Raw genomic sequence first — 12,135 nt, forward strand, 5'->3', positions numbered from 1 at the left:
AGACTTGAACCTCAGCACTGAAATAAATAGGACATGCTGGAGGGACAGATTCATAACCCAGAGGCTCCCTTCACTCTGGAATAAAATCCCAGTCCAGGTTAGGCAGAGTCCCTCATTGACTCTCTTCAAGAGGAATCTTGATGAGTGGATGGGAGATCGTAGGTTTACCCCAGGTATCACTTCTCTGTCACTGTTAGACAGAGGCACAGTATACTAACCTCGAAAAAGGGCATAGTAAAATTAATTTAAAATGGGTGGCGAAAGCCAAACACACTCTGGCTAGGCTTATAAATGCCCTAGGGCAGATAGCCTAGTATGAACCTATGAACCTATGAACCTAAGAAGTGGAAGGTTGAGACCCAACAGCCTTCAAGAGCATGGACTCATCCTCAGAAGGGGTCTTGGACTGCCAATCGCCCCTCTGACTAAGGATCTCTAGTATCTCTGAAAAGGAGATATCCTCAGAGGGGGATCGAGGGGACCCTTCTGACTCATCTAAGTCCGTATCAGATGTCAAGGGTCTTGTGGGGAGTCTAAGTGCCTCCTCTTGCACAATCTCTTCCTAGGCACCTCCTCAGTGGGGGGATCTGGGGAGGTCTCAGAAGAGTAGGGCACGCCCTGTGGGGGTACTTGAGGCTCAGGGTCTCTATGCTTAGAGGGACCGGTAGATGAAGAAGCAGACACAGGAGCTTGAGGGGAGAGGGAAAGCTGAACCAATGCTGAAGTTGTCTTTTGAGACAAAACTCTCCTCATACCATTGAAGGCACCATGGCTCCGATGAGAAGGAGTGGACAGACGTGAGAGTACCGTCTGATCCTCCCACACAGAATCCCTGGGCTCTGAGCCCGAGGTAGGAGCCAAGCTCATCCGAGCCGAAGCCCCAAGAGGAAGAGTCAGCACTGACAAATCGGTTCGACTATCCTCCCTGACCCGACGGGAGATCGTCGGCTCCTAGAGTCCTTGGCCGGCACCGGGGACATCCAAGTAGATGGGGCCGATAGCACCTGTGCGGTTATCGGCTCCAAGGGTTTGACCACCATTGGTTCAATTTCCTTCAGCTTCGAGAGTCCAGTACGGCTCGGAGAAGGAGTAGGCAAATCTGGTTCCATGGTCTTCAGTAGCGACGAGCTGGTCGGGGCTGACAACAATTTGGCAAGTCCTGGTCCCTGTAAAAGCTTCTGCACTAGCCGATCCATGTCCAAATCTGAAAGGCTGACTGAGGACTGAGCCGAATGCACCGAAGGTGCTGACTGGAGCAGAGGTGAAGAAGGAACTTCAGAGACCGGCTCCAAAACTGAGAGCTGGCTCCAAATCAAAGGTACACTCGGTTCCGATGACTGTGGAACCGATAACCCTCCTTCTGAAATCTTTGCCTTTTCATGACTTTATCTGAAGATTTGGATTTTGAGGATTTGGAGGATGTACTAGTACCCTCATGGCTACTCAACACTTCAGAAAAAGATTGCTGTAGCAATCCCCTGTCTATAAGTTTCCTCCTTCTCTCCAAGAGGACTCTTGAAGAAAAGGAGTGGCAAATGTTGCAGGTGTCTTGGAGGTGTTTAGCCCCGAGACAGTAGACACATTGAATGTGTCCATCAGTGATGGACATTTTCTGCCCACAATCTGGGCATTTTTTGAATCCCGATTTAGGATGGGTTTTCTCCTTATCATCTGACATATTTAAATAACACAAACAGTAAACTGCAAAAAGGTAAATTAGTAAAGTCCTTACTGACTGAAAAGATCCACAAACAACTAAGCCCAATCCGGGCACTATCTATAACAATGTAATATAGATTACAATACAGGGCTAAAGAGGCCCACAGAAAAAAAGCCTGACTATTATAAAGATTAATAATAATAAATAGGGCTAAAGGCCCCCACAAACGAAGAAGCCAACAAGGCCCTAACTTTTAAACTATTTATAATTATTGAACTATAGAATATATATAAAAAGACCTAATACTAACACACACTATATTTTTTAAACAAAAAGGAAAACTTTTTATAGACTTGCTGTTAATTTTTTTCCCAAAAATGGTCCGAGCTAGCTGGATCACCGAGATCTCTCTTGCCGCGGCAAACTAGATCTGAGGTAATTCCAGCAGTGCATTGTGGGATAAGGGGCTTGGTCTCAAGCTACTTGCAAACCTTGAGCTTTGCTATTGGCCATGTCGGAGCCAAGGATTCTCTGAACCCATCGGTGAGAATAAACGGCGAGATTTAACAACTTCACATGCTTCACTTCTCTTGACCAACAGTACATTTTCCCTCCTTTTTTTTAATATATTTGTGAATACTAAAATGAAATAATTCAAAGGACATATGTACATGAATGGAACATTTCAGAGTTAATCACAAACATTTCCTCAATCCCAATAAGCATTACAGTGACTATCATTAATCTAATAAATATTGTAATAACAATTAATTAAGTTCACTATTCCAATTAGTGTACCTTAAAACTAGATTATTTTAGACTATTATTTATCTATGTATAGATAGTGAGTTATTAAATATATACAGACTATATTAGTATAGTAAATAGGAGAGAATTTAGAAAGGGAGACAAGATGCAGTTAAAATAATAATGAGAAGAGAGAGAAAGAAAAGAGAAAATTAAAAGAAAATACATATATGCTATGTATGTTGATTTACAGTATAAATATTTTATGTGCTGTATAACCCTCCTTCTGTGAAAGAAAAGTACTCTATTTTACATACCTGAGGTAATGTGAAAACTCTCATGTGCCATCTATTTTCAAAAAATATAGATAAAGATTCCAGTAGTTAGTTACATTTGTTTTAAAATTCCAAGCAGTAAAATTGGACCTTTAAAGTAATGTAAAAACAATTCATATCATAGTAGATGCTTTTATACGTCCGCGGTGGTGCAGCGGTAGCGTTGTTGCCTCACAGCAAGAGGTTCTCCCGTTCGATCCTTGGCTGGAGTGCGGGGAGTGTCTTCTGTGTGGAGTCTGCATGTCCTCCCCGCAGTTGGGTGGGAGTTCGAAAGACATGCGTAAACAGGCGTGCCTTCGTTGAAGGTTGAACGTCGAGCTGGCATCTCGGCGTTTGTGAAAATCTACTGCCAATCATTAGCAGACCAGAGTTCCGCTGTGGCGACCCTTAACTGGGAAAAGCCAAAAAACAACATCATAGTAGATGATTTCAGAGATTTGGCTGTAACAGTATCAGTCTTTTGCTTCTTCTTTTTGACGTCTGTCCAGACATTTGTTTCGTTTGTTCTCTTGAGAGAAGGTGACATCCAATCCATATCTTCCGGTAAACTAATCACATTATCAGTTTTAATAAATGAAGAGGCTTCCTCTAAGTCAATAAAAGTCCTCATCTTGTTGGCATACAGTATTCTTATCTTAGCTGGATATGCAAGTTGTGCCTTGATGTTATTTTGTTTCAGAAACTTTATCATTGGCCACACTTTTTTCCTTTGTTCCATTATTCTAGATGAATAGTCGTTATCAAATCTTATCAGGTTATGTTTATATTTTAGACGTGCCTTCCTCCAAGTAGATCTTAAAATCAGTTCCTTGTCTAACTATGAAAGAAATTTGATAATTATTGACCTAGGAGGAGAGTTTGAGTTAGTGGCAGGTTTCCCAAGAGCTCTGTGTGCCCTCTCAATACCAAAGGAAAGTCCTTCTTTTAAATTTAAAAAGTCAGGGATCCAGCTTGATAAAAAGGAAATAATATCCTCACCTACTGTGTTTTCAGGTAATCTGAAAATCCTGATGTTATTTCTCCTCTCCTTATTTTCCAAGTCATCTACTTTATTAACCAACCAAGTATTTTGTTTAAGAAGCAGTTCTTTCTGTGTTTCCTCTTCCTTAAGTCTGCTTTCTAAGTCATTTAAAGAAACCTCTATTCCTGTTATCCTTGTCTGGTGGTGTTGTAACATTCCCTTGAGGGTGTCAGCCTGTTTTTGACTATTTGTTTTAAGATTTTCTAGGTTCTGTTTAAAATCATCCATCTTCAAAGACAACTCCTGCAAGGAATCTGTTGTAGTTCCTTCTTTAAGGCAGGATCTTGGTGAGAATTCCTTGAGTTGCTCATTTTAACAAGTGAATATATCTCCAAGCTTTTTGACAGGAAATTATTTGTAAAACTTCACCAAAGATTCTAATTATGTAAATTAGACCTTTATCTATAAGATTTTATACTTTGAAGAAAAAAAAGAATATTTTTTCCTGTCTTATTTAACTAGTTATATGGAGCTCTAAAATACTGCTGCTTTCAGTTAGCCATAAAGGCTCTGCCCCCCATGACAGAACCATTTTTAATAGTATGAGATACTGGTTAGTACAACTAATAGTACTGTTTAGGACTAGTAGGTTACTGCATTGTTGTAGTCAACTTTGTTTGCACTGTAATTGCATCACTAATATGTGTGTGAAATAATATCAATCCGATGTTAAACATTGCATTAAATTGTTACATATTGTAGACACATATAGTCATCTGCTCATACTCTCACATATTAGCAAATATCAGCAATTTGTATATTCATGTATGACCATACTGTACTGCACTCTGTCTGCAATATTTAAGAAAAACATAAAAAACCTAGACATTCCTGTAGCTCTGATTATCGGCCACTTTGCTTATTTGTCCTGCATCATACACATATTTATCTGCAGGACTTTTTTTATATAAATTGATGAGAGATCTGCAGGATGTGATGACTTCTAAAGAAATGTGGCTGTCCTAATCCCACTTCTCCCTGATAACACATTTATACAGTATTGCCCAAGTATCTAAATCCTGTAGGTGAGATTCCTAGATTCACTAACTAGTAGAAACCATTGAATATCTGATGAAGCAGAAGAGTGAGACTGGTAGACAGCATTGCTGTTCACTGAGGATGGTTTGATGCAGTAGTCTGAAGCCTAACCTCCCTAAACTGTGATCATTCAGAATAGCATTATGAGCTATTTGGCAAGAGAAGCTTTCCTAAAGCTATGACTGCATGTTGACCTACTCTTGCCACAGCTCTTGGCTCCAAGCTTCATTAAGACTTTGAGAATGGTCTTCCTTACATCCACATGTCATTTTACTTCCTCCTCTGAAGAGATTTGAGTGAGTATAACCTCATCATTCCTCTCAAACCCACCAGCTCCTACAGGTTCTTGAGACACAAACTTTGTAAACATTTTATCCATCTATACCAACAGAGCTGCTTTCCTCTGCAAGACGTTTGGATGTTTGGACTCAACAAGGATTTGTAATCATTGGCACTGTGTTCTATCAGTTCTTAATATTCTGAAATATTTCATATTAATGAGGTCCATAAGTTTTATATGGAGCTGAAGAACAGAATATGGCAATCCATCTGTCATAAAGGTTTATACTACTCTGAGATGCTCATGGCTTAATAACTCCAAGACTTTTGGGTTTCTGCTACCTTGACGGGAATGGATCCCATTCCTGACATGAAATATGATTAAATTTCATGAAGTTAGTATTCTTTCAATCTTTGATGTTAAACAAAAGTGTTCTTTGTAGCACTTGCAATGTACCCAGAATTGACTCCTTCTGCAATTTATTTGGAGTTACATGCACATCTAAATAAGACTGTAAATTGTTTTTTATAAGACCCATTCCTCCTACTAACATTGGAACTGTCTAGGTTAGGTAGCCTTCTTCTATACTGCCCTGGTTTCTGTCTGCACATCCTGGTATTTTATGACTTTGTACCTCTCTGTATGTAAGAGCTTAATCAATGGGTGTAGCAATCTTAGTAATCAATGCTATTTTTGCCTTCTTTTCATGGACAACTATATCTGGTTTTCTCACATCAATTTTTTTGAACTGTTGGTAATGGGTAATTCCATGTAATATAATCTTCATTATTCTGGATAATTCTTTGTAGGTTATGCTTCCACTGCTTCTCAGCTTCTTCCATATTGTAATGTTTGACAATCCCCAGTGCAACAGTCTTGCCACATTATTATGCCTTTCAGTATACAGGTCTCTGCCATTAGTGTATCACATCAAGCAACAAGGCATGTGACTGTTTTCAGTTCTGTTTTATAGAACCTGCATTGGTATGTTTCTCCCAAATGTTCAATGTACTTTGTAAACCAATGTGTACATAGCCCACTATCTGGGCTAATGCAGCAAATGACTGGTGCAGAATAAAACTAAATTCAAAAACGTGCATTATTATTCTATTTGGCAAAGCAGAATACCCTGTTAACTACAGTATTGACAGCACCCTCCCAAGCTCAAATCCAGTGGTATGAGACCTAGGTACACAGGTAGATAGCAATTTGAACTTCAGCCACAAAGTTTTCACTGTGGTAAGGAAAGCATTCTACTTTGTGCACCTCATAAGTAAGGACATTGCATTCAGGTCTAAGGACATTATAACCCCACTGTAATTGACCCTCATAAGACTATTAATAGAGTACAATGCTCACTTCTGAATGTGCCTCAACAGACACCTACAGCAGGTGGAGAGACTTCAGAGATTTTTTACCAAGAAAATACAGGGTTTTCAAAACATGTCGTACATGGAGAGACTGAAAGCCTTGTCACTGCACTCTGTATCATGTAGGCTGCTGAGAGGAGACTTGCATCTGGCCTATAGGCAGTCTTTGAAACTGTCCTGCTGGATATTTTTCACATCCACAAATTTAAAGGAACAAGAGTCACTCGCTCTAGGGATCTTACTCTAGCCTGTGACATTAATAGAACATGCTGGGAAAACAGATATGTCTCCCAGAGACTGCCGATCCTCTGGAAAAACTTCCAATTCAAGTGAAGCAGAACTCCTCAGTGACCCTATTCAAGTGCAATCTGGACAAATGCAAGGGAGACCATAAATTCACCCCAGGGGTGGCACCCATGTCCCCCATGGACAGGGTTTAGGTGTTGGCCATAGACTAGTTCTGCAAAGTATGTTTGCTTAATAAGGACAATCAGGGCAATTTGGGAATAACATGGCTAGGCTTGTAAGGACTCGAGGGCCACTAGCCTAGTAACCTCTTTTGAACCTATGAACTCTGTTACGTTGTCCCTACAAATATTCTGGAAACATTTCATTGGCATACAAGTTAGACATTCAACATTTTATTTACATTCTATAAGCAACTCATCATGGTAGCGTCAGGGCAATATTCAGTTACATTGACTGTTTTACCAGCTATCATAGATCATGAAACATACATTACCAAATAACAAGCAGAGAAGAAGAAACAGGTTGCTGTTAGAAAAAAAATGTCTAATGTAGATTTGCATCTTACTCAGTTAGCACCTATAATCCTTCCACGGATTGCAGTAATTACAGGACTCCCTAAGAGAGTATAGTAGGGGGAAGTAAATAAATAATTTAAGGCTGATGCTGCTAGGGTCATATATATATATATATATATATATATATATATATATATATATATATATATATATATATATATATGTAAAGCTTATTCGCGTATCCATTGCATATATAGCACTGTGTGCTACGCTCATCAAGAATGTAATGGCTAACCTCCAGATGGACATCTGTAAAGCTCTTAGATATGGGTTTCTCTTTTTAACCTGGGTGTGTCTCTCCTCTGGCCCTGTATGGAGCAAGTTATTGGTGCTTCTTAATAAAAATGTTTAACCTTGTACAGAAAACTTCTGGTGGGGGGCAGTTGGAGGCTATATGGAGGGAATATTATGACTTGCATCACCTGTCTGTAAGGAGGAATTGCCCCATAATTGAATTTCTTCACCTTTGTGTAGGCTATGCAGGGCTTTGATGGGAATGTGAAATATCCACCAGTACTTTAGATGTTGGGGAGGAGATTACAGCACCAGTATATATTTTGGTGGCAGGATCCACCAGATAGTTTGCCTTCAATCCTTGCCCATAGAGTGGGTGTAGGTTCCTGAACTCATAATGGCAACAAGAGGATGCCTGTACCATAAGGCTTATATATATACTAGCCCTGTCCACACTCTTTACGTGATACTAAAAAGTCTCTTTAGGCAATAGACATTGTTTCCTATTCCAAACAAATTGAAGCATTAACCATTTGATTTTTTGCAGACAGTAAAAAGTAGGTTGGGTAGAAATGTCTCTCGAAACATATACAAGTTTAGGGTAGAAAATCACTTGTAACGCAGATGTACATTCTCATTATGAAATATTTAGCATAAGGGTTTCACATTAGAAGTTAATATGCTGGGCAAGTCTCTTGACAATGTTATTCCTAAGTACTTAGGAAAAGATTTTTCACCATGGCAACATAAACTCCCATGCAGAGTCATGAAGCATGTCAGTTTCTGTATTGAACGAGAGTAAGACTGGTTTGTCCAGATTAGCTTAGAGTCCTGAGCACTTTTGAAAGTTAACCAGGAGGTTTGCAAAAATAGGCATGTCCATTGTTGGATTTTCTTTCAATAGCAGGCAGACATTAGTAAAAAGTAAGATGCATGTATCTTGCCCCGCTGATTCCCAGCACTGACATTTAGTCTTATTCCCCTGCATTCCTGCCAGTGGCTCTATGGCTAGAAGGAATAATGTAGTGGAGAGGGAACTTCCCTGTCTCATGCTTCTTTGTAATTGAAATGGAGGTGAAATAAGTTGGTTGGTTAAAACTGATGTCAAAGGGGTATTGTAGAGGGAACAACCCCTTTGAATAAAGGTTAGTGGAAGCCCATGCATGACAATACCCACCATAAGTGTTCCCATTGGATGCCTATACAAACTCTACCATTGGATGCTAACTCAAGCCTTTTCAAAGGCTACCATCACTTGTCTCTGAAGGTTCGGCATATATTTTGATTGCCTATGTATGGGGCATAAGTGCTTATATGTGGCTGGTGCTTGATATGAAGGCAGCTTGTGCATCTGCAATTAAGTTAGGTAGCAAAGTGGTTATTGTGTTAGACTGAATTCTGGCGTATAACTTGGTTTCCATGTTTATAAGAAAGAGAGATGTATAATTGCTGAGTAACACTGAGTCATTCCTCTGTTTGTGTATAACTATATAGAAAGATTATTTCATGGAAAGAGGCATGTCAACTGTTTCTCTAGTATTGTTGAAAAGAGAGGTAAAGAATGGGAAGAGTAATCCCTGTAAAGCCTTGTACAAGCTAGCTGTTAGGCCATCAAGTTCTGGTGCTTTGCCTACACAAGATATTCCTAACAGCTCTCTGTATTTCCTCCAAGGATAGATTTTTGTCAATGACTGAGGCTTTGTCTACTCATAGCTTTGACAATATTTGCCCTTTTAGTCTTCTCAAAGGACAGGTGTTCCATCTTTTTGTCTTTGCTAGATTGAGAGTACAAAGTTTTGTAGAATTCCCCGAAGGCATCAGTCCCTCCCCTTTATAAATCCAGACCGTGTTCACTGTCTACTTTGTTTCTGCCTATGCACCAACAATTTCCCAGGTTTATCTAGCTGAACCCAGAACTGGAGAGATGCTCTTTGTATATATAGATTAGTTTTGCCAGTCAGTAGCCTATCCAGTTTGCAACTGGCTTTTTTGATATTTCTCCAGCATTTTTTAGCTTCTAAACTTGGTTTCCTTAACTTTCTTAAAAGTGGCTTCTACTGCCTCTTCAGGTTCTTTCATAGACCAGTCTAACAGTGCCAGGTATTTGACTTTAGCTGAGGTGCATTTGTCCTTTAAACTCCATTTAAAAGATTCCCACCAAGTGAAAATTGGTTTATTGGGTTCCTGCTACTATATTCTTATACTTCTTCGATAACCTAATCTTTGGATCCATTATCCGATAAGATTAGTGGGTCCATTCTCCATTTCCTAAGAACTTTATTTGCTTGGGTCCACTCAAAGGATAGTCTAACTGCCTCATGGTCTGGATTAGACATGGTTTAACCTCTTCCTCAGTTATAAGTGTGATCAATGATTTGGAAATTAAGAAGTAATTGACACTGTGAACCTCCTTAAAAACAAAGGCCTTTTTGTCTCTTCAGTCTTTCTTGACATGTCAAAAGCCTTTGACACCATCTCTCACCAAAAAACTTTCAATAAGCTTGCTGCATAGAACCTGAGTTCCACATCCCATCATTGGTTTCATAGTTACCTCTCCAATAGACAAAAGGCCACCAAATAGAGTAATAACCTCTTCCCCCTCCTCCCTATCTTAGTAGGTATACCTCAAGGTTCTATTTTAGGCCCTCATCTTTTCACCATATTTACTAATAACCGGCATACCGCTACTAAGTCTGCTACCATAATCCAATACGCAGATGACACATCCCTCATCTGCTCATCTCCCACCACCCTCAAACTCCAGGAAAAAACACAAAAATCACTACATGACATGGAAACCTACCTTGCAGAGAATGAACTCATTCTCAATCCAAAAAAAAAATACTAAGCTCATGGTATTCACCAAAAATAGGTCAGCATTTAAGTACTGTTCATTTACCATCTATTCCTCAAACCAAACTGCTATTGAACCAGTAGATAACACCAAACTCTTTGGTATCACACTATCAACAAAAGACAAGACAATCAACTAAAATTTGATAAACACATAGCAAAAGCTACAAAAAAAGTTTGCATAAAATTAGGTCAACTCTATAGAGCCAAATCCTATTTCACAAATGCCTCCAGACTAGCATCAGCCAAATCATTTCTTCTCTTCACTCTCCTGTACTCATCAAAAATCTTTATTAACTTACAAAAGGCTGAACTTTCTCAACTTGAGTCATGCTATAATAAAGTAGCCAAATTTGTGGCCAACTTACCCTATAGAGAGCACCACTGCTTAGCCTTAAAAAAGCTCAACTGGATTCACTACCCAGTTTGCTACAAATGAACCAACTCACCTTTGCCCACAACATTTTAAATAAACCTGATTCCTGTCCAGCTCTAAAAGACTTAATTCAAACTAATAGTAATCTTAGAGACCTTTGATCCCCTGATAAACTTCTGTTAAAAGTAAGCAAATCTGTAAACACTTTTGGCACCTCACTCTACTCTAACAAAATTTCCAGATCTTGGAACCAATTTCCACAGCATATTCTTAAGCTTAATAACATCACCTTATTCAAGCAAAGCCTGAGACAATACCTTACCAATCACTGGGACTGTCCATGCTTTAATCCTGACTAGAGACCTTACTTCTTGACTAATTCAGACTCCTAATAACTATATTTTATTGCTTGCAATTGTCTCTGCCCTCCAGTCTTTAATTTACTCCAGGTGCAAGGTTTCATTTCCCGGCATTTGCTCTAGCCAGTCTTACAATTGCTATATCCATTTGCCATATTAATGCATTTTAGTGCACAGTTATTTTTTAGTTTAACTAAAACCAAGTCCAAGGTACTCAGGAAAGATACCACCAGTGACATGGATCCAATTGAAGCAGTTTTAATATAAAATAACACTTACATTAATGGATACACATTAAAACAACAGCGTTTTCGTTTCTACCAAGTAGACATCATCAAATGTGGATGGACATGTACAATAAGGATTTTATACCCTTCTAAAACACAATTTAGCCAACAGAATTAAACAAATTGTTAACAACTAATTATCATAAAATTCACGAATATTCATAACCTTGTGAAGATTCTAGACAGTGTATGATATTTGCTTTAAAACAATATACATTTTATTAAAATAATAAATATTCAAGTCATACTCCCTAAAATAGTTTAAAACACACTGCAATGTGTGTAAAATATACCTATTGATTTGTTTAATCTTAAAATAAATGAAGTTTGTCATATTTTTTGTGGATTATCTGTTAGCTTCTTACTCACTTTCTTGTACCTTTGTAGTTTCTTACTCAATTAGTTTCTTGTACCTTTGTATTTTTTCTTGTTGTTGTATTTACCTTATTTAACCACCTGTTACTTATTTACTTTGTGTAACTTTATTATGTATTTATAAGCTGTAAAACACTATAATACTTTGTTAATCTATTATGTTTTCATATATACGGAGCTTTTCTCCCCCAGTCTCCACTTCGGACATTTACCCGGTAACAAATGTAAATAAATAAAGTGGTCTAAGAGGATACATTCACCTCCTATATAGGTAGCATAAGCATATCCTGGTTAGTGGATTATAAAAGCCTCCTTATATTCACAAGGTGTAAGCTGTTCATGTTGGCCTTTACCGACTCTCTTGGAATCTGAGGTG

The sequence above is a fragment of the Protopterus annectens genome, chromosome 5.part1, assembly GCF_019279795.1.
Source record: "Protopterus annectens isolate FY-2018-M chromosome 5.part1, PAN1.0, whole genome shotgun sequence".
NCBI lineage: Eukaryota > Metazoa > Chordata > Ceratodontiformes > Protopteridae > Protopterus > Protopterus annectens.